Genomic DNA, 26,103 nt, shown 5'->3' with positions numbered 1-26,103 from the left:
TTCCTTAGTTCTTTTTCCAGAGCTGCGCAGAAGTTGCTCCTTTTTCTATTAAAAGCCTTCTTGACTATTGTTATTATCCTTTTGACTTCCTAGCAGAAGCTTGTGAATAAAAAAATAAATAGGTAAATAAATAAATAAATAAATAAATAAATAAATAAAAGTGGCATTAGATCTAAAGTAAATAATTAAAATTCGTCACCTTTTCCAGTGTTTCAATTATTAATCACTATTTTACGTATCTCTTATGATATTACCACATAAATATTATATTGCTATATGATTTAACTTTCATTGTGAACCTTTGATGCTTCTCGATTTATTTGAAAAAAAAAACATTCAAAATTAGCATCTTGTAATGATAAGTTATTTAAAAAGCAACACTTTTACTGATTTTAAATCCTGATTAATATACATTATATTACTTCATAATATTATTGCATAATAGTTTGTGTTTATTTTACAATTGTATTATTTAATACTTTTTTCATTTTTACTTTGTTATTGTTTAAAGGGACCATCGCCTCTTGGGCTTCCTAGTTAACCTACTTTTCTGTGTATTACCTGATATAATTTAATTATATTTCTTGTATTAGTATTTTGGTATTTTTTCACTTTACATTTACTTACTTATACTTGATTAATTAAATTGAACAATTATTTTAGTGTAGGCTTAAGCGTACAACGTTTCTTTTCATCATTTAATGTAAACTCCACTCCCGTCCACAAGCTTTTGCTTCATCGGCAGACCTAATCAAAAGTGTACAATTATTATTAGGCTTCGAGACTTCGGACCCAATAGAGCAGTTCAGTGGGAAATCCGCATAACGGCGTACTGAGTATAGTGGTAAAGCGTACAGTGGGTGGGGGTACTGTAGAATGAATGCCAACAAATACGCAAAGGAAAACGCTCTGGATTTGAAGGTTCTGACGAATCATTTGGATTTCATACAAACCCATTTCCAAACTGTGTCTGAAACTATTACACGATTAGAAAAGTCAGAGCAAGAGATGCCGGAAGCCCTCAAATTAGTTGAGGAAATGACACAGAGAATTAATGAGACGCCAAGTACACCGGTTACTGAACGTGTAAAACAGAAGTGGAAATCAATTTTATGTAAAAATAACGGATTTGGAACATTGTGTAATATGAAGAGCAAATTAGTGGGCATAGAGTCACCCTAGAATAAAGGACTGTCTCTTAGAGACTACAATGATGTTAGGTTTCTACGTTTTGCTCCTATGACGTCATGCGATGTAGAGCGCAGCTTTTCACAGTACAAACTGTGTTTGGCAGATAACCGAAAAAGATTTAGGCCTACGTTTGAGACACTGAAAATGTATCTTGTAGTACATTGCAATTCGGTACTGCAACTGCACTTCCTAAAGACGACCTTACTTACTTACAAATGGCTTTTAAGGAACCCGAAGGTACAGTGCCGCCCTCAGATAAGCCCGACATCGGTCCCTATCCTGTACAAGATTAATCCAGTCTCTATCATCATATCCCACCTCCCTCAAATCCATTTTAATATTATCTTCCCATCTACGTCTCGGCCTCCCCAAAGGTCTTTTTCCCTCCGGTCTCCCAACTAACACTCTATATGCATTTCTGGATTTGCCCATACGAGCTACATGCCCTGCCCATCTCAAACGTCTGGATTTAATGTTCCTAATTATGTCAGGTGAAGAATAAAATGCGTGCAGTTCTGCGTTGTGTAACTTTCTCCATTCTCCTGTAACTTCATCCCGCTTAGCCCCAAATATTTTCCTAAGAACCTTATTCTCAAACAACCTTAACCTATGTTCCTCTCTCAGAGTGAGATTCCAAGTTTCACAACCATACAGAACAACCGGTAATATAACTGTTTTATAAATTCTAACTTTCAGATTTTTTGACAGCAGACTAGATGATAAAAGGTTCTCAACTGAATAATAACACGCATTTCCCATATTTATGTAACTTTCTCCATTCTCCTGTAACTTCATCCCGCTTAGCCCCAAATATTTTCCTAAGAACCTTATTCTCAAACAACCTTAACCTATGTTCCTCTCTCAGAGTGAGATTCCAAGTTTTACAACCATACAGAACAACCGGTAATATAACTGTTTTATATATTCTAACTTTCAGATTTTTTGACAGCAGACTAGATGATAAAAGGTTCTCAACTGAATAATGACACGCATTTCCCATATTTATTCTGCGTTTAATTTCCTTCCGAGTGTCATTTATATTTGTTACTGTTGCTCCAAGATATTTGAATTTTTCCACCTCTTCGAAGGATAAATCTCCAATTTTTATATTTACATTTCGTACAATATTCTGGTCACGATACATAATCATATACTTTGTCTTTTCGGGATTTACTTCCAAACCGATCGTTTTACTTGCTTCCAGTAAAATTCCCGTGTTTTCCCTAATCGTTTGTGGATTTTCTCCTAACATATTCACGTCATCCGCATAGACAAGAAGCTGATGTAACCCAATCAATTCCAAACCCTGCCTGTTATCCTGAACTTTCCTAATGGCATATTCTAGAGCAAAGTTAAAAAGTAAAGGTGATAGTGCATCTCCCTGCTTTAGCCCGCAGTGAATTGGAAAAGCATCAGATAGAAACTGACCTATACGGACTCTGCTGTATGTTTCACTGAGACACATTTTAATTAATCGAACTAGTTTCTTGGGAATACCAAATTCAATAAGGATATCATATAATACTTCCCTCTTAACCGAGTCATATGCCTTTTTGAAATCTATGAATAACTGATGTACTGTACCCTTATACTCCCATTTTTTCTCCATTATCTGCCGAATACAAAAAAATCTGATCAATAGTCGATCTATTACGCCTAAAACCCCACTGATGATCCCCAATAATTTCATCTACGTACGGAACTAATCTTCTCAAAAGAATATTGGACAAAATTTTGTACGACGTCAACAAAAGTGATATTTTTCGAAAGTTAACACAGTTGGTTTTGTCCCCCTTCTTTAAATTAGGTACAATTATGGACTCCTTCCATTGTTCTGGTACAATTTCCCTTTCCCAAACAGACGACCAATAGGATAAATTAGGAAATTAAAATTGCTACATGTTTATTTCTACCATTATCACTGTGTGTAATTAAACACAAATGCTTATAAAAGACAGGAGTACTAGTATAAATGCTTTACACATTCTTTTGACATTAACATTGTGTAATGTATATTTACCTTCATAATGTACATATGTGTGTGTTTCCCCATACTACCGTACTTTACTCTAAATAGCAACGTTGTTACCTCAACACATCTCTACCTTTCGCTACCTGCAGCAAGTCAACCTATAGTACATGCACAGTAAACTTATTGTATCGGGTCCCAAGTCTCGAAGCCTAATTATTATCTTTCAAATCAATTATTATTATTATTATTATTATTATTATTATTATTATTATTATTATTATTATTACAAATCTCATCTGAAATGTTTTAATTCGATTCCGGTCTCTGATATTTCACTGCCATGCAAATCAACTGATGCTATCTATTTTTAGTAGAAATTTACAGATCCATCCGGAGTTTATTATTAAGGGGAGAGGATAGTAATTTTTAAAACTTTTTTCTTATTTGGTGTAAAATATTAATTTTTTGTATGTAGAGAGCTCATGGCTATAGCAACTCAACAAAATATAAATATTCTGAATAAATTATTTGGGAGGCAGATTTGAAAAAAAAATGTACCCAATGCAGGATTTTACTAAACTCGATATATCTAAGCCATTTTTAAAGATAAATTCAAACACTATGTTACAATTTATTTGTAAAAGCACGCTCTACAAACTGTCTGTAACAGAAATTTGATATTAGTTCCTACATTTGTAAAATAAACAATTAAAATTTTAATAACATTTTTTTTATTTTCTTTCTTGCAAACAGAGAGACTTATTTTTAAAATGAAATCAATTAGGGAAATTCCGTTACAGAGAAAAGTTTCCCAGTAGTCTAGAGAATGTGTATTCTAAATTTCCTTCATATATCTTTAATAGTTAAAAAATTATATCGATTTTTGTCTGGCTATGTAGCGAAAAAAGTAAAGTTCCAGAAACAGCAATCAAAGGGGGTGTGATTTAATAATCCAGAGCGTAGGAACTTGAAAAATGGCGTCTCAACATCCAATAAGGGCACAGATACCCACACAATGTTATACAATGTATTCCACACACATCACAGAGTATTTTAAAGAAAAATTTGGTTTTGAAAAAAAAAATGAAGTTCCGGAAACAACAAACAAAAGGGCGGTGTCATTTAAAAATCCAGAGCGCAGGAAGTTTAAAAATGGCGTCTCAACAACTGATAAGGGACAAATACCCACAAAATATTATACAATGTATTCTACATATATCACAGAGTATTTTAAGGAAAAAAATTGTTTTTTGAAAATTTACTCATTTTTCACCAAAAAATACCATCCTCTTCCCTTAAGTGAAATCCTTATCGTCATGCACATATAATAAAATGCATGTTTTCTCTGAGATAAAGACATAAACTTTTTTATCGGGCCATAAATCCAATTGCTTACAGCACAGTTTGTACCCGAGGGACATTGTAGCGGATAAAACACAGAAAACGTTTACGCAGATACATTTGGTCACTCACTCTTCGAGTCCGGTGTTATTACACGCAACGCCGAAATATTTCCTTCTCCACGTCTTTTTGAATATAAGATTTGTGCCCATAGACCAGGAGGAGGCTCAGAAAAGTTATTTCTGTGGATCAAGTTATGAAAATCTAGACGATCGTAATGCAAACTACAGATCTGAAAGGAAACGAATGTATGGCTGGTTGTGGGGAACTATATGGGATTTTTTTCCCCGGGTTTTGGAGCAACCTTCTTTGGTCGTGCGGTTTGTGGACCGTTCGAGAGCTCTGTCAACAGAGCGGGGCTGCCGCAGACCACTCCTGTCCGCGCATCGAGCCTTCTTCAATATTCGTTCCTCGCCGTCAGTTCCAATACCCCCTCACCCCCCGCTGCACAGTTTGTTAATTCCGTATATTCAAATGGCGCGTTAAATTAAACGAGCGCTTAATACAAGGCGGATTTTTTCACGCCTCCGAATTCAGATACTTAGAGTTAGTCTTTCATTCACAACAATAAAATTTCCTGACGCTGATGTTTAGGGCTAGGATTTTGATGAAATTGCATGTTTTTTCTAGTAAGCCAGAAACATAGCTGCTTTAGAATTTATATGCTTTGTGATAAACTGAGTGTTTTAAGACAGATTTGTTATTATTTCATTAAAAAATAATTTTTTAAGAAGATAGAGTGTTATTACTCTTTCATCGTATGATGACGCAGAATATCTGCATGGAAATACCATATGTACTTCGGTACCTTAATAGTACATTATGCAACGAGCCTATAATGATAGTAATTAAGAAGCGAGTATGGATGTTTATGAAACGAGCGCAAGCGAGTTTCATAATTTTCATACGAGCTTCTTAATTACCATTATAGGCGAGTTTCATACGACTTTTTATGCTCGACCATGTTTCTAACTTGAAATTATTCATTTTATTTGTATCTAACTGACCTTGAGCAATACCTCGTAAATTGTGAGATGTGCGCAGATGCGAAAGTATTGATTTTTTCCGAGCAAAAGATGTCCACATTGACCTTGACAGCCTATAAGAACCTACAGAGTAAACTAAATATTAACTTTGATATAACACTGAAATTAAATTAGACATTGAAAAACGAGATGACAAATTGAATTTATTTGAATATTATTTACAATTAACGCTAATTATTATAGCAACAGAACATAACCTTCTGCGACAGTATTGGATTTCCAGCTTCCGTGACTTTTCGCTAATTCTCTTTCGATTGCATATCCGAGAATAATCGATACTTGCGGTTTTATAACGGTAGAAAGCTGACCTGTCATTGGCTGAACAGTTGTAACCTGAGTCGTCATTGGCTGAAAGACCTGACCTTTAATGAGTAGGTGTACTTTAATGACATGCATTAAAGGTCTGCTACCAGGTGTATAATTACTACATTTCGGCATGGTCGAGCATAAAATAATATATATGATATGTGTAAATCACTTCGTGATTTAAGACGGCGCTTATTCCGTCGGATCCCGGCCAACTAGTCACTCATAACGAGTGCACCTCAGCACATGTGTGGACTTCAGTCCTACGTTCATAGACATCTATGACGTAGTGCAGAAGGCGGCCACTAGAGGGAACCCAAGAGTTGGAACTTAAACTGAGACTATTCTGTCTGACGTCGGGGTGATATCCGGTGTGGCTTAATGGATAAAGCATCAGCACGTAGAGCTGAAACCCCGGGTTCAAATCCCGGCGCCGGAGAAAATTTTTCTCCGTTCCATTACTCTTTCATCGTATGATGACGCAGAATATCTGCATGGAAATATCATACGTACTTCGGTACATTAAAATAATATATATCCTCTATACCTGCTAGTTCCGGATAAGAGTGGCATTGAGGTGGGCTACATGGAACTATATCAGGTGAAATAATTAATTAAAGTACACTACTTACAAAAATTATGTAAATTAAAATATAAGCTTGAATGTTGGTACTAGAATTTAATTTAATTACTAGTCTAAATATTAGGCCTAATATTCCTACTAAGCGAATTATGAAAGATCAATTTTTAGGGCTTTTTAAGGGCATTTTTTTATAATATTTAGTTCATAAATGCATTGTTTTAGAACATTTTTTTCATGATTTATAGGTCATCAAAATCCTAACCCTACTGATGATCATTATCATCGTCGTCACCATAATCATCATGATCATGATCATCATAATCATCATTATCTTCACCATCTTTTTGTTCAATATAATTCCAATTACAATTTTATACATCAAGGATAATCTAGAATAGCAAGACAAAGACTTTTACAATTTTGACTTTCGACGTAACTATTACAAACTAAGAAATGCTTCAATTTCTTCTAACTATGGTTTATATTTTGTACCTTTTAACAGAAAATCTAAATAAACAATTAAAATTAAATGATATTTTGTGTTTGGATCAGAGTGCTGCATTGGAGTTAAATCGCTCGCTTGAACTCGGTCGAGTGTCGCACCCTCGAGTGAGATACGATCGGTCGTGATACGCTCGTAATAAATAGAAGCACAGTACAAGGTCATCTCACCGACATGTCTTATCTTGTATGGAAGGCGACAGATAAGATACACATATGTTTTGCCCACACGGTAAAAATAAGGCTTTATTTTCTGAGTTTATGACAAACGTCTAATGGAACGTACCAAAACAGGAACATGAAGATATAAATAAAATACTATGAAAAACTTCGAAATAAGTTATTATTGTTAATTAATAATTTTTCTATTATATTGTATTGTATTTATTAACATTCCATGGTATTCATACATGCTTACAGCTAGAATATGGAACAAGTCAAAAAATTAATATTTTTATAAAATCTTAATTTATAGTCACAGTCTAGATGAAATATATACAGACGAGATTTACAATATAGTCTACTAGTACAACACATTTTCATTCATTCATTTCATTCATTTATTTTATTCCATAGATCTTACATGAGCAATAAAGCTTTAAGATGTGGAACATGTCACCATTTTACAATATTACAATTACAATTTTTACAAATTTTTATAGTTCTACAATTTAGTAATTTTCTACAATTTTTACAATTTTGTACAATTTTTTTACATTTTTTTTACATTTTTTTTTACATTTTGGCGAGATGTAGTGAGATGAGATGAGGTCCGAGGATTCGCCAAAATATTACCCGGCATTTGCCTTTTCGGTGGGGGAAACCTCGGAAAAACCCAACCAGGTAATCAGATCAAAGGGGGTAATCAAATCAAAGGGGTTGATGCCAAGGACTCGCCATAGACCATCCGGCTTCAGTCCCACGGCTGGGGAAAACCTCCGAAGAAACCAAAGTCCAAAGGGGGATCCAACCCAAGCCCGAACGCAGCTCCGGATCAGCAGCCCAGCGAGTCTGCCGACTGAGCTACATTTATGGCTCTACTAAAAGTATACAATATATAGCCAATCAGATTATTAAATTTACAAACGCAAACGATCATTCATAAGTTGAGCTATATTATAATACAAAACTATGTAATTAAATTTAAGGCACATAGTTTTAGTATCAATTTCATGAAGTGTTATTGAATGTCATGAATTCACCTACAGAATAGAAGGCGTGAGAAATTAAGTACTTCTTTAATTTGGCCCTAAATAATTTTATGTTTTGAGTTTCATTTTTTATATCGATAGGGAGACTATTAAAAATTTTTATTGCCATATAACGCACTACTTTTTGATAGCACGATAGACTTGCCGATGGAGTACGAAAGTCATTTTTTGACGTGTATTTATGCTATGAACTGTTGAATTAGTTACAAAGTTTTCACGATTACATACGAGGAAGACTATTAATGAAAAGGTATACTGACAAGCCATGGGCATTATTTGTAGTCTTTTGAAAATAGTCCTACACGATTCCCTAGATTTGGCACCTACTATTATTCTAATTACTCTTTTTTGTAATAGAAATATATTGTTACTATCTGTGGAATTTCCCCAGAATATTATTCCAAAACTCATTACCGAGTGGAAGTATGCAAAGTATATTGTTTTTAAGGTATTGATATTTACTATCTTTTGCATAGATCTAATAGCAAAACAAGCTGAATTTAGTTTGGGGGTAATTTCTTTAATATGATTTTTTCAATTTAACACATTATCGATTATTAAGCCAAGAAATTTGGTTGTTGTTATTTCTAATAGGGATCTATTGTTAATTATTGCGCTAGAAATTTGCGACTTTGAATTCTATATTTGATTTACCACATAATATAATATGATAGGTCCATACATAGTGTTCCGCCTATATACTGCGACAATGTAGAAACGTTTTACAAAATATTGATATAGCAGTAGATTAATAATAGACTAATATTAGTACAGAGATTACGTCACAGAAAATATAATAAAACGAATAATCATGCTGCACAACTGTTACAGAAGCAAAGATTGATACACTAATTATTAGAGATTATTATTATTATTACTAGAAAATTTGATACAGTTCTTTCATTATCGTGATTATGTTCTCAGTTTGTAATAATTACATTTACATCCAATAACATCTATCAGATGTGGCAAAAACAAAAACTCTCCTGTATGGAAAAAGATAAACATTTACCTACAACATTTATATTACATTTTAAAGCAAGTTCTGTAGTTGTACTATGGAGAGGTTAGTTAAACACTGCAAAGTTTTGAAATGATAAACATCTATGATGTTACTACACAATTCATCACTGTAACAAGAACGAATGTCTAACGCTCGGCTTATACCGTTCGAGGATTCATCGCTCGCGACAATTTTACCCATCATGCATGTGCGCTACCTATCGGATTATGCTATGAACTACTTGGCGCTCGTGGAAAACGTCCGATGCAGACCTCTGGTTTGGATAGTCGTGTGACTGGGTAAAAGAAGTTCTGTACAAAAATTGAAGTTGCCTTTATTAGTAAACTATTAAAAACGTTATTCATTGGTACATAGTTGTATCACAGTCTAGTATATAGAGTCATGAAGCTCAATACGTAGTAAATATGCATCCATAGATACTTGCTAACCACTAGAATCGGTACTATCGCCTCATTGAGACAAGGCGAAATATTACCTGCACAGTCTATTGTTCCTAGAACCCTCATAAACTCAAGCTTCGTGACTGTATATACTAGATTGTAGTTGTATTCTAATGACTAGGCTTGTAATATTGAGAACCGATTACACAAGTTGACTGTAGCATGGTACGTGGGCCGGAGACGTGAGCTAGTACGTGGACATTGACTTGGTTCTACGATCGTTTACGGAATAACAAGGTGAACATAAACAAATCTGGACAGGTCTAGAAGTAAATATAAGGTACATAGCATTACAAACATTTATTTTTACGTACCTTTCCTTATGCGCACGAGAATTATCATGGAATCATCGTGGGTTTGCGTTTTTATTTATTTTATTGGATTATTTCACGACGCTGTATCAACACCTCAGGTTATTTAGCGTCTGAATGAATTGAAGGTGATAATGCCGGTGAAATGAGTCCGGGGTCCAGCACCGAACGTTACCCAGCATTTGCTCGTATTGGGTTGAGGGAAAACCCCGGAAAAAACCTCAAGGAGGTAACTTGCCCCGACCGGGATTCGAACCCGGGCCACCTAGTTTCGCGGCCAGACGCGTTAACCGTTACTCCACAAGTGTGGACGGGTTTCTTTTCTTGTGCTACAGTGCCACTGTATATGTTATCACTTGTCACCTCGTATGTTTGTATTGTATAATTTACATGTAATGTTCCCGTCATTCACTTCAAAACACTCACCAAATTCCGCTGCAAAAATATGAGCCTGAGAACCTTTAACTTTGGCCAAGGATAAATGTAAAATAGGATGCGAATCTTACTGAGTTTCCTGTAACACATGCTAGAGGCGTTAATGTAGAAACTGATCTTGCTGCCATCTTGCGGAGTAGAACTTATTACATCTAGCAGCGCGCCAAGTAGCGAAAACAAAAACTAATTACTCCATGCATTTAGCAGCGCACCTAGTGACGAAAATGTTAAACTATGCGGACACACGCTGTACAGACGTTAAGCACAATCATATGGATTTTCTCACACGCCCTCTCTAATTTTAAAAAAATATGCTTTCTTATGCAGTATAAAGGTAGTATAAAATTAAAGACTGAAAAAGATTCTAGACTAAAACTGCGGTACTTTACACAGTTTTTAATGTCCCACGGGGTATTCATCTTGGATACAGTTCTCAGTTTTGTCATTGAAGTATCCACTTCTCAGAATTAATAATTAAGTTATATTTTGTTATCGATTTACAGTCTTGGTTCGTTATCATTACATTTTTCCTTGGGTTTATCTTCATTAATAGGATGTAACTTCCGTCCCACAGGGACATTATTATTATTATAACATTGTCTCTGGTTTTGTGTTTACTTAAAACATTTTATCTTTCATTTCCTTCCTTGTTCCGCTCCAACTTCGTGTTTCTATTTAAGGAGATGATGAATCATTTCCTATTACATCTTCTTTCGTCACTGTTGAGTAAGAAATAACAATCTACAAATATGGATGTTTTAATTAAGACAGGTCCTTGGAAAACGTTTCTATTTCAGTTATACAAACCCTGCATTTGCTGACGTACATGGCCTTCAATTTTTGGATACGCGAACCGAAGTTTCATAAGAAGTGACACACAAGATATGCCGACAGATGTTGTGGACAAGGGTTCTAAAATTGTCATGGACGTAACCCTTAGTGAAGCACGCATCGGTCTTTTCCCCTACTACTCGAACTTCAGTAAGAAGACTCAAAACTTCCATTTTGTGAGGTTGTATTTATTCATAAAATATAGAAACTGTGGGAGTATAGAGGGACCCTTTTCCTCAGTCACCATGATTGGCTACCTCAACACGAATGGTGTTATGTATTATATTCTACCCAGTTCTCGAGTCATTATAATAAGGTAAAATAATAACTAGCTTACAAAAGAAGTTGCAGGCATAATTTGATGTAATTTTTACAGCTTTATACTAGATCAGTGGTGGTCAGGACGCGATGAAATTAATTAATTAATTTACTTATTTATTTATTTATTTATTTATTTACTTATTTATTTATTTACTTATTTATTTATTTACTTATTTATTTATTAACTTGTTTATTTACTTATTTATTTACTTATTTATTTATTTATTTACTTATTTATTTATTACATACTTATTTATTTACTTATTTACTTATTTATTTACTTATGTATTTATTTATTTACTTATTTATTTCCTTATTTAATTATTTACTTGTTTATTTATTTATTTACTTATTTATTTATTTACTTATTTATTTCTGTACTTATTTATTTAATTATTTATTTATTTATTTGTTATTTATTTATTTACTTATTTATTTATTTATTTACTTATTTACTTACTTATTTATTTACTTACATACTTATTTGCTTATTTACTTATGTATTTATTTATTTACTTATTTATTTATTTACTTACATACTTATTTACTTATTTGCTTATTTACTTATGTATTTATTGATTTACTTATTTATTTATTTACTTACATACTTATTTACTTACTTATTTACTTACTTATTTACTTATGTATTTATTTATTTACTTATTTACTTACTTATTTCCTTATTTACTTACTTATTTACTTATTTATTTATTTATTTATGTACTTATTTATTTACTTAATTATTTATTTACTTATTTATTTCTGTACTTATTTATTTAGTTATTTATTTATTTATTTCTTTCTTTACTTACATACTTATTTCCTTATTTATTTATTTATTTATTTATTTATTTACTTATTTATTTATTTACTTATTTATTTACTTACTTATTTACGTATTTACGTATTTATGTACTTATTTACTTATGTATTTATTTACTTACTTATTTATTTATTTATTTATTTATTTATTTACTTATTTATTTATTTATATATTTATTTACTTAATTATTTTTATTAACTTATTTATATATTTATTTATTTACTTATTTATTTATTTATTTATTTAAACTTCACGACCAACAGGAGCAAGCTTCCAATTATAGGTGAGTTACATTGATACAATTTATATAAAAAATACATAATCGTGGAAAAGCAAAACAAGCGACACAGACGAAATAAAGAAGGTTAGATAATAGATGCTAGAATATATTGAAGTTAATATTAATGCTTGATGTCAATACAATAATGTAGAAAGTTTTCAAAATTAGAGGAATAACATTATGATACACTTATCCATAATTTAAATACCTCAGGAAGTATAGTTCTTTTTAAAATCATGTGAAATGTTAAGTTGATAAACTGAAATCTAATCGAAAATCACAGTTTAAAGACAGAGAGTTGTAAGTATTACACATAACAAACAACAGAGAGATCTTGAAGAAAACTATTCTAGGAATTGAAATAACAAAACATTGCCTGTGACATAATTCTGTTGTTGTTACAAATAACCGAAGAAATTTAAGAAATCACAGTTATTCAAAATACCATTAACACTCTTATAGAATGAAGTTTTGTTATTTATTAATCATCTAGATTTCAAAGTTTTATAATGAAGTTCAAAAAGTAACTGATTATATGAAATTTGCTTTTCATAAGACGACACTTGACGTTTTATAAAATATAGGTAACTTAATAGTAATATGCGTTACAAGAGCGGTATGTTGAAGTTTTCATGTTCGAGCAAAAGTTTGAGAAAGCGAAACGTAGTTGAGCTTTTTTAATTTCCGAGATTTGAAAGAAAACATACCGCTCGTGTATCGTACATTATTTTGTGCGAAGATCGTTTATTACATACCTGAAAGAGGAATTTCTAATTAGTTGCAATGAAATCTCCATCTTGGTTTCTGTTCAATGACGGCAAATTTGCAAAACAAAAATATCTATCTTCAACATTGTTGCTTTAAAATGTTTTCTGTGTTTACTATACTCCAGCAGGCCGTGATATACGTCTGTCTTTTTTTTTCCCCCAGTCTATAAATGCGAACTTAAAACAAACGGTAAGGTTATGTAATGATTTATTTTTCATTTTAATATTTTAACAATATTATTTATATAACATATTGCAGTAATAACATCGGCATCTGGAATCTTGTTGATTTTTTCACGGCTTCCTTAATTTTACTTGCATCACGAATGCAGTAACTTTAGTGGAGTTGTAGAGTTTACTTAATTTTTGCAAATATTTAAAAACAATAATTAACATTGCAATTTAGGTGAAATTGCAGTGGTAAGTTTCCAATTTATAATTATTATTATTATATTGAACGTCTCTAAAAATAATATGTTAAAAGCCTAAAGGAGTAAAATGAATGTCGCGCTTAAGCGGTAAGAAGAGGGAAATTGTTATGTGTGTTAGGTTGGGAATACTGCATGTGGAATTTTAGACTGTCCGCGGATTGGTTTTGTGCGGAAACCAAGCAAATAGGCACGATCTCGCACAAAAATCTTTTCTGTATCCTTTCTATTTGCATCTGTCGGGACTGGAGCGAGGTGACCATATTGTAGACACATACTCTAGTTTACTTCTAACTAGAGTTTTATATAGTGTAAAAAGATAAAAGGTAAAGGTATCCCCGTAACATTCCATGAAGGCACTTGGGAGGGCATGGAGGTAGAGCCCTATGCTTTCCATGACCTCGGCACTAGCATGAGGTGGTGTGGTCGGCACCACGATCTGACCGCCTTTTACCCCCGGGAAAGACCCGGTACTCAATTTTATAGGAGGCTGAGTGAACCTCGGGGCCGTTCTGAAAGTTTGGCAACGAGAAAAAATCCTGTCACCACCTGGGATCGATCCCCGGACCTTCCTTTATATAGTGTATCGATAGTATTTATATTTTTTAATTCTTTATTACCAGATACGTTAAAATGATTATTCCAAGGCTTAAGCCAATGGCTTAATTGTCTTGCCTTGTACACCAGGGCAGGAAATAATTATGTTTCAATCAGTACATCGCCAACTTCACGCTGTACAACGCTACGTGACGCTCAAGTGCTATCTTTAATTGTTGTCCAATTATGTAGCCCGAGTCATACAAGCCACCTTACAACACTGCTTCACTGAATAGCAATTTGAGAGGCAGAGCTGTTAAAATGAACGGAATGTCTATATAATTTGGTGGAGTATAGTCAATCACTATCCGTGCTGTCAGGTCTAGAGGGCATAAGCATTAATTTGTAGTCCTCTCCACCATGTATTTGATCAGACGTAGCCAAGTGTGAAATTGGCTCAAATGTAGCTGTGTGGTTTACACAAGCCGAATGGGCAGCCAGAAGTTCCTGAGAGAGTCGGTGTAAGAGAGACGGAGAGAGATAGGGACGCAGAGGTGAGAGATGGTATGAGAAAGATCAGGCAAGTTCATGCGAAAAAACAAGAGCTTCAAATATAAGGAAGTTGTTGAAGTCTCCTGTCTGAAATCTGCTTACGATAAACGTATTTCGAATACGAATAACTTACGCGTATACTGGGACTAAATTTGAAAACAGAGAAGAGAATTCTTGTACAAAATGATCAGCGTATAGTGTACATGGTAATGTATAGCACATTGCACTTGTTTTATTATCTTCCTACATCATCATCATCATCATGGAAGCACAAAGATTTTAATAACAATAATAATAATAATAATAATAATAATAATAATACTTACTTACTGGCTTTAACGAACCCGGAGGTTCATTGCCGCCCTCACATAAGCCCGCCATCGGTCCCTATTCTGAGCAAGATTAATCCATTCTCTATCATCATATCCCACATTCCTCAAATCCATTTTAATAATATCCTCCCATCTACGTGTCGCCCTCCCCGAAGGTATTTTTCCCTCCGGCCTCACAACTAACATTCTATATGCATTTCTGGATCCGCCCATACGTGCTACATGTCCTGCCCATCTCAAACGTCAGGATTTAATGTTCCTAATTATGTCAGGTGAAGAATACAATACGTGCAGTTCTGTGTTATGTAACTTTCTCCATTCTGCTGTAACTTCATCCCTCTTAGCCCCAAATATTTTCCTAAGAATCTTATTCTCAAACACCCTTAATCTCTGTTCCTCTCTCAAAGTGAAAGTTCAAGTTTCAGAACCATACAGAACAACCGGTAGTATAATTGTTTTATAAATTCTAACTTTCAGATTTTTTGACAGCAGACTAGATGACAAAAACTTCTCAACCGAATAATAACAGGCATTTCCCATATTTATTCTGCGTTTAATTTCCTCCCGAGTGTCATTTATGTTTGTTACTGTTGCTCCAAGATATTTGAATTTTTCCACCTCTTCGAAGGATAAATCTCCAATTTTTATAGTTCCATTTCGTACTATATTCTGGTCACGAGACATAATAATATACTTAGTCTTTTCGGGATTTACTTCCAACCCAATCGCTTTACTTGCTTCAACTAGAATTTCCGCGTTTCCCCTGAAGATTTTAATAATAATAATAATAATAATAATAATAATAATAATAATACCTCCACACAACAGAAACAAGCTGCATTCCGAACAATGGTACACAGACTACTCAACATACCAATGAACCAACAGGATTACAACGAAGAGCTAAACACAATCAAATACATAGCACAAGAAAACGGATACAACCCTAACATAATAGACAACATAATACGTAAGACCAAACATAATCACAAAAAACATAAGAATGCAACACAAACACAAGAACACAAACAATACATCACACTAACATACGAAAACAAAAACACACACAAAATTGCAACATCATTCAAGAAATTAAATTACAACATCGCATACAGAACAAATAACACTCTACAAAAACATCTCAGCACACAAACAACACAAACAAACAAATACAACCACACAGGCGTATACAAACTCAAATGTAACACCTGCAACAACTTCTACATAGGACACACAGGCAGATCGTTTCAAACACGTTACAAAGAACACATCACAGCCATAACAAAATTACAAAACACCTTCACATATGCAGAACACATCACAAATGCTAACCACACCCACAGAGACATCAACACAGACATGGAAATAATGCACATCCAACCAAAAAGCCAGAAACTAAACACACTAGAACAATATGAAATATACAGGCACACGAAAACACACCCCAACGAAATTCTCAACACACAACTCAATTTCAGAACACACACACTCTTTGACTCTACACTATACCACACGAACACACCCTCACAGGAAGCAAAACAAGAGGCGCCATGACGAACAACGACCAGTTCTGAGGATGACCCATAAATAGGTCGAAACATGTAAACGAGGTACGTTAGAATTTAACACAAGATAGTCTTATCATACATATTCCGAAGTGATACAGTGTTAAAAGTTGTGTAATCAAGATGAATAATAATTTATTCATTTTATTTATTTACTAATATGAAATCTTAAACCCTTAGCAGGAATACAAAGGCTGATATTGCTTAAGAAGGATTCACAATGAATATCACCCTTAATAAGTGTAATGACTTTACAAAAAATAAGTATTCAAGATCTTGACTCTGACAAATAAACTAGAGCAATTAAAATATTTGCAGTTAATCTCATATTTATAATCATCGGAATTGGACGAAAATATATAAGAACACAAAGAAATAAGTTTCCTTCGAATATTCTCCAATTATTTGGCCGAGTCAGTGGAAGTAATGGAGTTCCATACAACAGATGCATATTCAAGCTTGGATCTAACTAACGTATAGTATAAAATTAATAGACACAGAGAAAAAAAAGTAGTCGACTCAGTCATTTTCGGACCAGGGTTCCTCATCTCAAATTGACACATGTGCCCTTCCACATCATCCCTGAAAGTTTGTAACACTAGCCCGGAAACACCCTGTATATAAAGTGCCTTATTTCTAAGTTCGTATTTTTGGATCTCTCATTTCTACGAGTACTTATTTATTAATTTTATTGGATATTCTCATATGGTTCAACAGCAATGTAATGGCTTTAAGCTTCCGTAGTGTTACAGAATTTTAGATCTATATCTTAACCGGTAATTTCCTTTGAGAATTACAAAAAAATAAATGCAAATTCAACTGAACTCTGAAGTATTATCTTCATTATTGTCCTTTTTTGAATTGGTTTGCAAAGATAGAATTTTATTCACCCCTTGTGTAGAGGATTCCTTATTGTTGTGTACCTATTGGTTCAGACTATTTATGGGTATCACGTAAGTATCTCACTGGTGCGGTTATGGGAACGATTCGAGTGCAGTGGGAACTAAACCGATAACTTAAGTAGGCCTACACGTACGTTGTTCACGAGGGGATTCAAGTGGATACCGCAAACTTTGCCGACTGGTATCGTTTAAGTGCGGGGAGCTTCTGATCTGCACGACTGCTCCACGGTTAGAGTTATAGCAACAGTAAGCTCTGGGGAAGCATACACGGGCCCTTGAATCTTTCACTAAATTCAGAGTTTCATTTCACATTAAGGTAAAACATGTCCGCTATGGGCAAGTTGCTTCTATGTTAACGACAGCCAATGGACGGCCTTACATGTAGTTAAGTTCAGGAAATGTTTCTCCTCTCCTCTCCTCTCCTCTCCACTCCTCTCCTCTCCTCTCCTCTCCTCTCCTCTCCTCTCCTCTCCTCTCCTCTCCTCTCCTCTCCTCTCCTCTCTTTTCTTTTCTTCTCTCATCTCCTTTTGTCTCTTCTCTACTCCTCTTTTCTTTTCTTCTCTCATCTCCTTTTGTCTCTTCTCTACTCCTCTTTTCTTTTCTCCTCTCCTCTCTTTTATCCTCTACTCTTTTATATTTTTTCCTCTCTTCTCTTCTCTTCTCTTCTCTTCTCTTCTCTTCTCTTCTCTTCTCTTCTCTTCTCTTCTCTTCTCTTATTCTCTCCCCTCTTTTATCCTCTACTCTTTCTACTCTTTTCTCTTTTTTCCTCTCCCCTTTCCCGTCTTCTCTTCTCTTCTCTTCTCTTCTCTTCTCTTCTCTTCTCTTCTCTTCTCTTCTCTTCTCTTCTCTTCTCTTCTCTTCTCCCCTCTTTTATCCTCTACTCTTTCTACTCTTTTCTCTTTTTTCCTCTCCCCTTTCCCGTCTTCTCTTCTCTTCTCTTCTCTTCTCTTCTCTTCTCTTCTCTTCTCTTCTCTTCTCTTCTCTTCTCTTCTCTTCTCTTCTCTTCTCTTCTCTTCTCTTCTCTTCTCTTCTCTTCTCTTCTCTTCTCTTCTATCTTTTATCCTCTACTCTTTCTACTCTTTTCCTTTTTTCCTCTCCCCTTTCCCGTCTTCTCTTCTCTTCTCTTCTCTTCTCTTCTCTTCTCTTCTCTTCTCTTCTCTTCTCTTCTCTTCTCTTCTCTTCTCTTCTCTTCTCTTCTCTTTTATCCTCTACTCTTTCTACTCTTTTCTCTTTTTTCCTCTCCCCTTTCCCGTCTTCTCTTCTCTTCTCTTCTCTTCTCTTCTCTTCTCTTCTCTTCTCTTCTCTTCTCTTCTCTTCTCTTCTCTTCTCTTCTCTTCTCTTCTCTTCTCTTTTATCCTCTACTCTTTCTACTCTTTTCTCTTTTTTCCTCTCCCCTTTCCCGTCTTCTCTTCTCTTCTCTTCTCTTCTCTTCTCTTCTCTTCTCTTCTCTTCTCTTCTCTTCTCTTCTCTTCTCTTCTCTTCTCTTCTCTTCTCTTCTCCCCTCTTTTATCCTCTACTCTTTCTACTCTTTTCTCTTTTTTCCTCTCCCCTTTCCCGTCTTCTCTTCTCTTCTCTTCTCTTCTCTTCTCTTCTCTTCTCTTCTCTTCTCTTCTCTTCTCTTCTCTTCTCTTCTCTTCTCTTCTCTTCTCTCAGGATATAGTGTTCTTGCCCTTACTGGCAACTTGAAGATGATGAAATTCGTCTACCATTCTGATCAAATCCAATGGACAAGCGCTTGTTGTCGCTAGTGATGTATTATAGATTATATCTGTGTCCCATATGGACTGGCAATGTGTACCTTGTCTTAAAATTGTTCCATGCTACCTTGTATATATTGAATTTATAGCATAGTTAAAGAGTTCCGCTATTAAAAAGTGATAAATAATGTAGTTATCGTAGTTATTAGTCAAAATCACATTTAAACGAATTTTGAAATTCAGAGACGTGAAAGAAATGGTTAATATTCTACACTCGTATGATGGGTTCAGGGCTAACAAATGCCCAAGTCGCTGACATGTCAAGGTCAAATAATTCTCAAAAATCCCCTTTTACTACTACTAAAAGAACCACCACTACCACCACCACCACCGTCACTACTACTACTGCTACTGCTACTGCTACTGCTACTTTTATTTACTTGTATTGTTGTCAAATCTTGTCACAATTACAACTTTTGAAACGTACATTCCACAGAAAAGACTACAAATAATCAATACCTAAAAAATAATCAATATCACTGTCCGTATTTCTGGTCAGTTGCAACACATTTTTTGAATTCATGCGGTTAATACCTTCACTTACCCTAATATCAAAGAATAAGCACATCGCATACTATTTGTGCACATCGAATTTCACCTACATTTGTGCGAATACTATAAGAGAATCGTTTATCATTATAATAGAAATTCGATTCTACTTTGTTCACTCTAATTTGGCTAGATAACGTTACACGAAATCGCCTTTTAATCACGACTTATGCACGGCGTTGTGTTGTAATTGGTAATAAAAGTATTACCGATTCTCATTTGTGAATGTACTAAGTTATTATAGCTCTCAATGTGGCAACAATACCCAATTACCAATCTAAAATTCGAGGATAATCGGTGTTTAGTGAGATGAAATCTGTTATGATGTATTGTAAACTGTCGTTACATATCGCGATATTTTTCAGGAAGGAATTAACACACACAGGAAAAATAATGTTATCTTCAATATTTAAAGTGCATAGTATCAAAGCTGGTCATTATTCTTTTGTTTTTTAAGCATGGCAACTTGCGTTGTTTGAAAATTGCCGCATAAAAGTTCGGTCTCCCGCCTTTTCTTTCTTTCGCCGGTATTACATAATATTGTGTACTTGGAAAATCATGGAAATGCATTTTTTATTTACAGTAGATGTGAAAATTTTGCACTTTTATCAACAGTAATCTCACTACAGGTTTTGATTTATCTAGAGAAAATCAAAACTCCAGTGGGATTTAATTTACTATTACACGATTAGAAGAAAGTATATAAAGATTAGAAGTAACGAAGTACTCCAATACAATTAGATATTAATTGACTTACGAAAATACAGCTGTCTTCAAATGTATTATTGTACCATCTCAACATTACGCTAGATGGCAGTAGTGTTTTATGATTATGTTTTCTTGTTACCGGTATCAGTTGTACCAACTATGGAATCATCATTGAACTCTGTGGACTGTTACTAGTCAAGAAACCTTTGTTGATTCAGTTTCATTTTTATTAAGACATTTGCATTCCACTTTAATCATCCGGATCCCAGTAATCAACGTCACTTTACAGATGATTTTCAATAAATCTTAGTATTAAACAATCTCTGATACGTGACTATCCATAATAAGATATAGCAGAAGCTATAACAAACATAACCTAAATAATATAAACAAGTGTTAGAAAAGTTTTAATTAGGGATTATGAAATAAACAAGAAACGTTTTAATTAACGATGATGAAATAAAAAATAAACATGAATAATTTTAAAAGAAACAATTATTGAAAGTACAATTTTCAAATTTGAATTTTTTAGTGGTTGGTGGTTCAGTTGATGTTATATTGGACGTGTGCGTGAAAGAAGTGAACTCGTTGATGTACATGGTGTATTCCTCAACTTATTCAGGATTTCCGAATGGTGCTCTATTATATGACCAATGATCTTTATTAATTCTTGTTCTTGAATGCCAATGCGAGTCATATTTGAAAGTGCTATGCATCGACTGGAGTGGTTTGTAATTTTTTTTTTTTTTTTTTTTTACGTCCAGACCAGTGCAGTTTGAAATGTTGGCACACAAAGAAATGCTAGGGACGCGATAAAATTGTGCGATAAGCAGCCATGATTGGTTGAAAGACGTCTTTTCGTACCGTTTATTTGGTCGAAAGTAGTGTGACGTAGTAAAAGTGTAATAGTCATAAAAAAGAAATGGCATGCAAATTAAACTCTTCCTCTTTAAAGATTACGACTTTGGCGATATTTGTGAAAGCAGTAATGACAACAATGATTTTAAGGAGGGTGACGGGTAAAACTTTAGCCATTTTAGGTTAAAAATCGTGTAAAAAATGAATCAGGTACAACTTATTTATATGTTGTGCAAGTTTCATTGCTCTGCAGCGTTCGAAAGCATAAAAATTACGCAAAATATAAATGGCTGCACCTTTTAACTTCAATTGCATGCAAATTTTACTCTTACAATTTTGATGCTAGGAACATGAAATTTTTACTGCATGTTCTATCCATTGTGGTTAACAAAATAGCTTATGGGTTTTATGATTAAATGAATACTTTTTAAATAAAAAAATAAAGATTTATAGTGACAATGGAAAGTTTTTATTTTTAGGTATGCAGTGGTTATAAAATGTTTTGTCCATTTTCTAGTGAAGTTATAAGAAAACTAATGTGTGATGTTTTCCTAAATATGCCCTTGATCTTGAAAAAAAAAATTAACACAATTTTACTAACAAATTGAGTGACGCATTTCATTTTGAAATATGCAAATTTTTCAAAATATTTTTATTAATAACTCAAAAACTACTTCATTGACAGAAGTGAAACTTCACCACACCATTATCTATCACACCGTAATTGAGTGTACAAATAATGAAGGACGTAACATGAAAAATGTAGAAAATAGAAATTCCACCCGTCGTCCCCCTTAATTATGGTAGCCTAAAGAAGATATTTTTGATGACGATAACAGTAATGTTGGAAATTACGAAAATGATGGTTGCAATGATAATACAGGAATATCATTTTATTTCTACTAACTTTTCTCATATTAACCTGGCTATACCTCTGGATTAACGGTTGACAACCGGAAACACCGTTATCACTTTACTAGGTATAGGAAGGAAGAAAAGTAGTTCATCTATTTACGTAAACTAGGAAATATCGTGATCTTGAGTTTAATAATTTCCATTAGGTTTTTGTTTAATCAAAATACAATACTGTATTAACAATAAGAGTTTTAACTCATGAATTGAGATATCCATTCGGATATATTCATTATGCAGTGTATGTTATACTGTCTACAGCACATAAGCGTACAATTTAGAGAATGAAGTAAAATTGAAAAAAAAAAAAAATCACATTTCTTGAAAATGATGTCAGTTCATTTCGATATAGGCTTCAGTTCTTTTGTGCATATTATCGCACTATAGACTATTGTACGTAATTCCAATTAGCAGTTTCGTTCTTCGTACTAGTAACTCATGTTGAAATAATTCTGTACTATTCTATAAAAGAGTACCTTACGCAATGTAAATTCAATCTTCACTTCTGCCCGATCCGAAAAGATAAAATTACTCAGACATGCTATCTATTGTCCGTCCAAGTGGTTTTGTCGCAGGGCCATATTCAGTATATTCAGTGTTGTACAGTCAGAGCACACAACATAGTGCAATTGACAAAGTCGGTAATAAAAAGTAGACAACAAAACAATAAAATTAATTCAAAAACTCTCAACAGCATTGACATTAAAAAACTCATATCATAAAATGGTTTGTTGATTAACCAAACAGAGAAAAGTCTGTTAAAAGATTTCCTTTCCAGATTAAAAAGATATCTCGGAAATTTATTTGCTATTTTTAAAGACATAATAAAATAATGATTCATTGTTTTGGTTCGCCTACACTTAGGTTTGTCGAAAAGTTTACAGTTTCTGGAGTTGTATACATGAACATCATTCCTATGTGTCAACATTTGTGAATTTTCTTTGACGAGAAAAGAGGGAAATCACGTGACAATTAATTAACAAAGTCCTTTTATTTACGTTATTTTAAACAGTTGTATAATATTAATTGACGTCCAATTGTTAACAGAAATTAATGTTTTCAAAAAAGAGCTAAGACAGCCCAGCCACTAGCCTTTAGTATTAGTATTAGTATTTATTTATTTAACCTGGTAGAGATAAGGCCGTCAGGCCTTCTCTGCCCCTCTACCAGGAGATTCCAACTACAATATCAACAATAAAATTACAATTAGTATTAAATTTACAATTACAATTACAAATAACATTACAATTAGTATTAAATTTACAATTAGAATAAAATCAAAGTACGAAAAGATTACTTGAATAATTAAAGCTAGATAATTTATCATAGAGAAACAACGAATATTTTATATTTACTGAATTACAAATTAAATCTAGAATAACAAAATTGTATAGTGATGAAATTACTGAATATTGAAATATTTTGTGATAGATTAAAGAAACTATTTACAAGTAATCAATTACTGACCAAGTGCCTAGTAAGTTTTCGTTTGAATTCAATTTTATTTCGACAGTCCCTGATGCTAGCAGGTAACGAATTCCAGAGTCTTGGCAGGGCTATTGTGAAAGAAGATGAGTATGAGGAGGTGCGATGGGATGGTATTGTTAGTATTGTTTCATGACGAGAGCGTGTGTTCAGATTATGGTGGGAAGAAAGGTAAGTGAAGCGAGACGACAGGTACGAAGGAATAGAAGAGTTCAAGATTTCGAAGAGAAAGAGAAGTGAATGTAAATTTCTTTTCTTATCTAGTTTAAGCCAACCTATTGCATCCAGGGATGGGGAAATATGATCATATTTACGAACATTGCTTACAAAACGTACACACAAATTATGAGGGGCGAGCAGAAGCGGGTGGGGGAAACCGGGATGCGACGTAGGCAAACGGACGACAGTACCTGTGCGAAAATATGATTGAAATTTTGAAAACTCTTTCGTCACTGGAAAACGCAAACATATTTCTGGAACTTACTATGCTCACTAACTCAGTACTGTTTATTATGATCTTAAGGCTACTTCGACTACACAAGCGGCCTTGGTTCTGTGTAAAGGACGATTGGATGTCTAGTAGTAGAGGGGTGGGAGTGAACTACATTCAAAAAACTTAGGTACAATAAAAATTCAAGTAAAAGTAAAATGATGTCCCTGTACAGGTATTAAATACCATGATTGTGTCATAATCGTGATAAAAGCGTCAAATAGAATGACGGGAAAAAAGGGTGGTAATCATTTTAATGAAGACGAATGTCATACGATGACCTACAACTCTTCGAAACCGACATCAAGCACTTCTTTCTATCCCTCATCGTAGAACGTCTTTATACTCATCTTCCTATACTGTAGAAACACCTCGCCTCTGGAATTCGTTACCTAATGACGTCAGGGACTGCTGGACTTTATCACAATTCAAAATTAAATAGGAAAATTTTGTCTTAGTTAATGTTTTTTTATGTATTGCTAGAAGTATTGATTTGTGTTTTTTTTTTATTTTTCTTTTTTAATCTAGATTAAAATTGCAAGTTTCATTTTTATGTTAGTTAATTAGTTAGGATACAATTAATTATGATACTTAATCACTCATTTAAAGTTTGTGTGACTGCAACCTGTGTATATTTTTGTGTGGCTTTATTTTGTTTATAGTGTTTTTTTTTCTTTCTCTCTTTATTTCTTATGTAGCTTTACTTTATATATAGTGTAATTTTTCTGTTTATTTCTATTATTGTATTTGTATTTATGGTGTTGTGGAAGAGAAGGCCTGATGGCCCTGACTACACCAGAATAAATAAATAAATAAATAGATAAATAATTAAATAAATAGATAAATAAATAAATGACAATGATTACCAAGCTTGTGATAATAAAAACTTTCATTATGATATAGTTACGACCAAATTATCGCAGAATCTCTGTCGTGTAGTCCGTGGCTAAATAAATAAATAAATAAATAAATAAATACATAAATAAATAAATGATAATGATTACCAAGTTGTGATAATAAAAACTTTCATTATGATATAGTTACGACCAAATTGTCGCAGAATCTCTGTCATGGTAGTCCGTGGCTAAATAAATAAATACATAAATAAATAAATGATAATGATTACCAAGCTTGTGATAATAAAAACTTTCATTATGATATAGTTACGACCAAATTGTCGCAGAATCTCTGTCGTGTAGTCCGTGGCTAAATAAATAAATAAATAAATACATAAATAAATAAATGATAATGATTACCAAGCTTGTGATAATAAAAACTTTCATTATGAAGCAGTTACGACCAAATTGTTGCAGAATCTCTTCATGGTAGTCCGTGGCTAAATAAATAAATGATAATGATTACCAAGCTTGTGATAATAAAAACTTTCATTATGATATAGTTACGACCAAATTGTCGCAGAATCTCTGTCGTGTAGTCCGTGACTAAATAAATAAATAAATAAATACATAAATAAATAAATGATAATGATTACCAAGCTTGTGATAATAAAAACTTTCATTATGAAACAGTTACGACCAAATTGTCGCAGAATCTCTGTCGTGTAGTCCGTGGCTAAATAAATAAA

Source organism: Periplaneta americana, chromosome 1 (assembly GCF_040183065.1).
Source record: "Periplaneta americana isolate PAMFEO1 chromosome 1, P.americana_PAMFEO1_priV1, whole genome shotgun sequence".
In the NCBI taxonomy this organism is placed as follows: Eukaryota; Metazoa; Arthropoda; class Insecta; order Blattodea; family Blattidae; genus Periplaneta; species Periplaneta americana.
The sequence above is the reverse complement of the archived record's forward strand: the minus strand, read 5'-3'. Positions refer to the sequence as shown.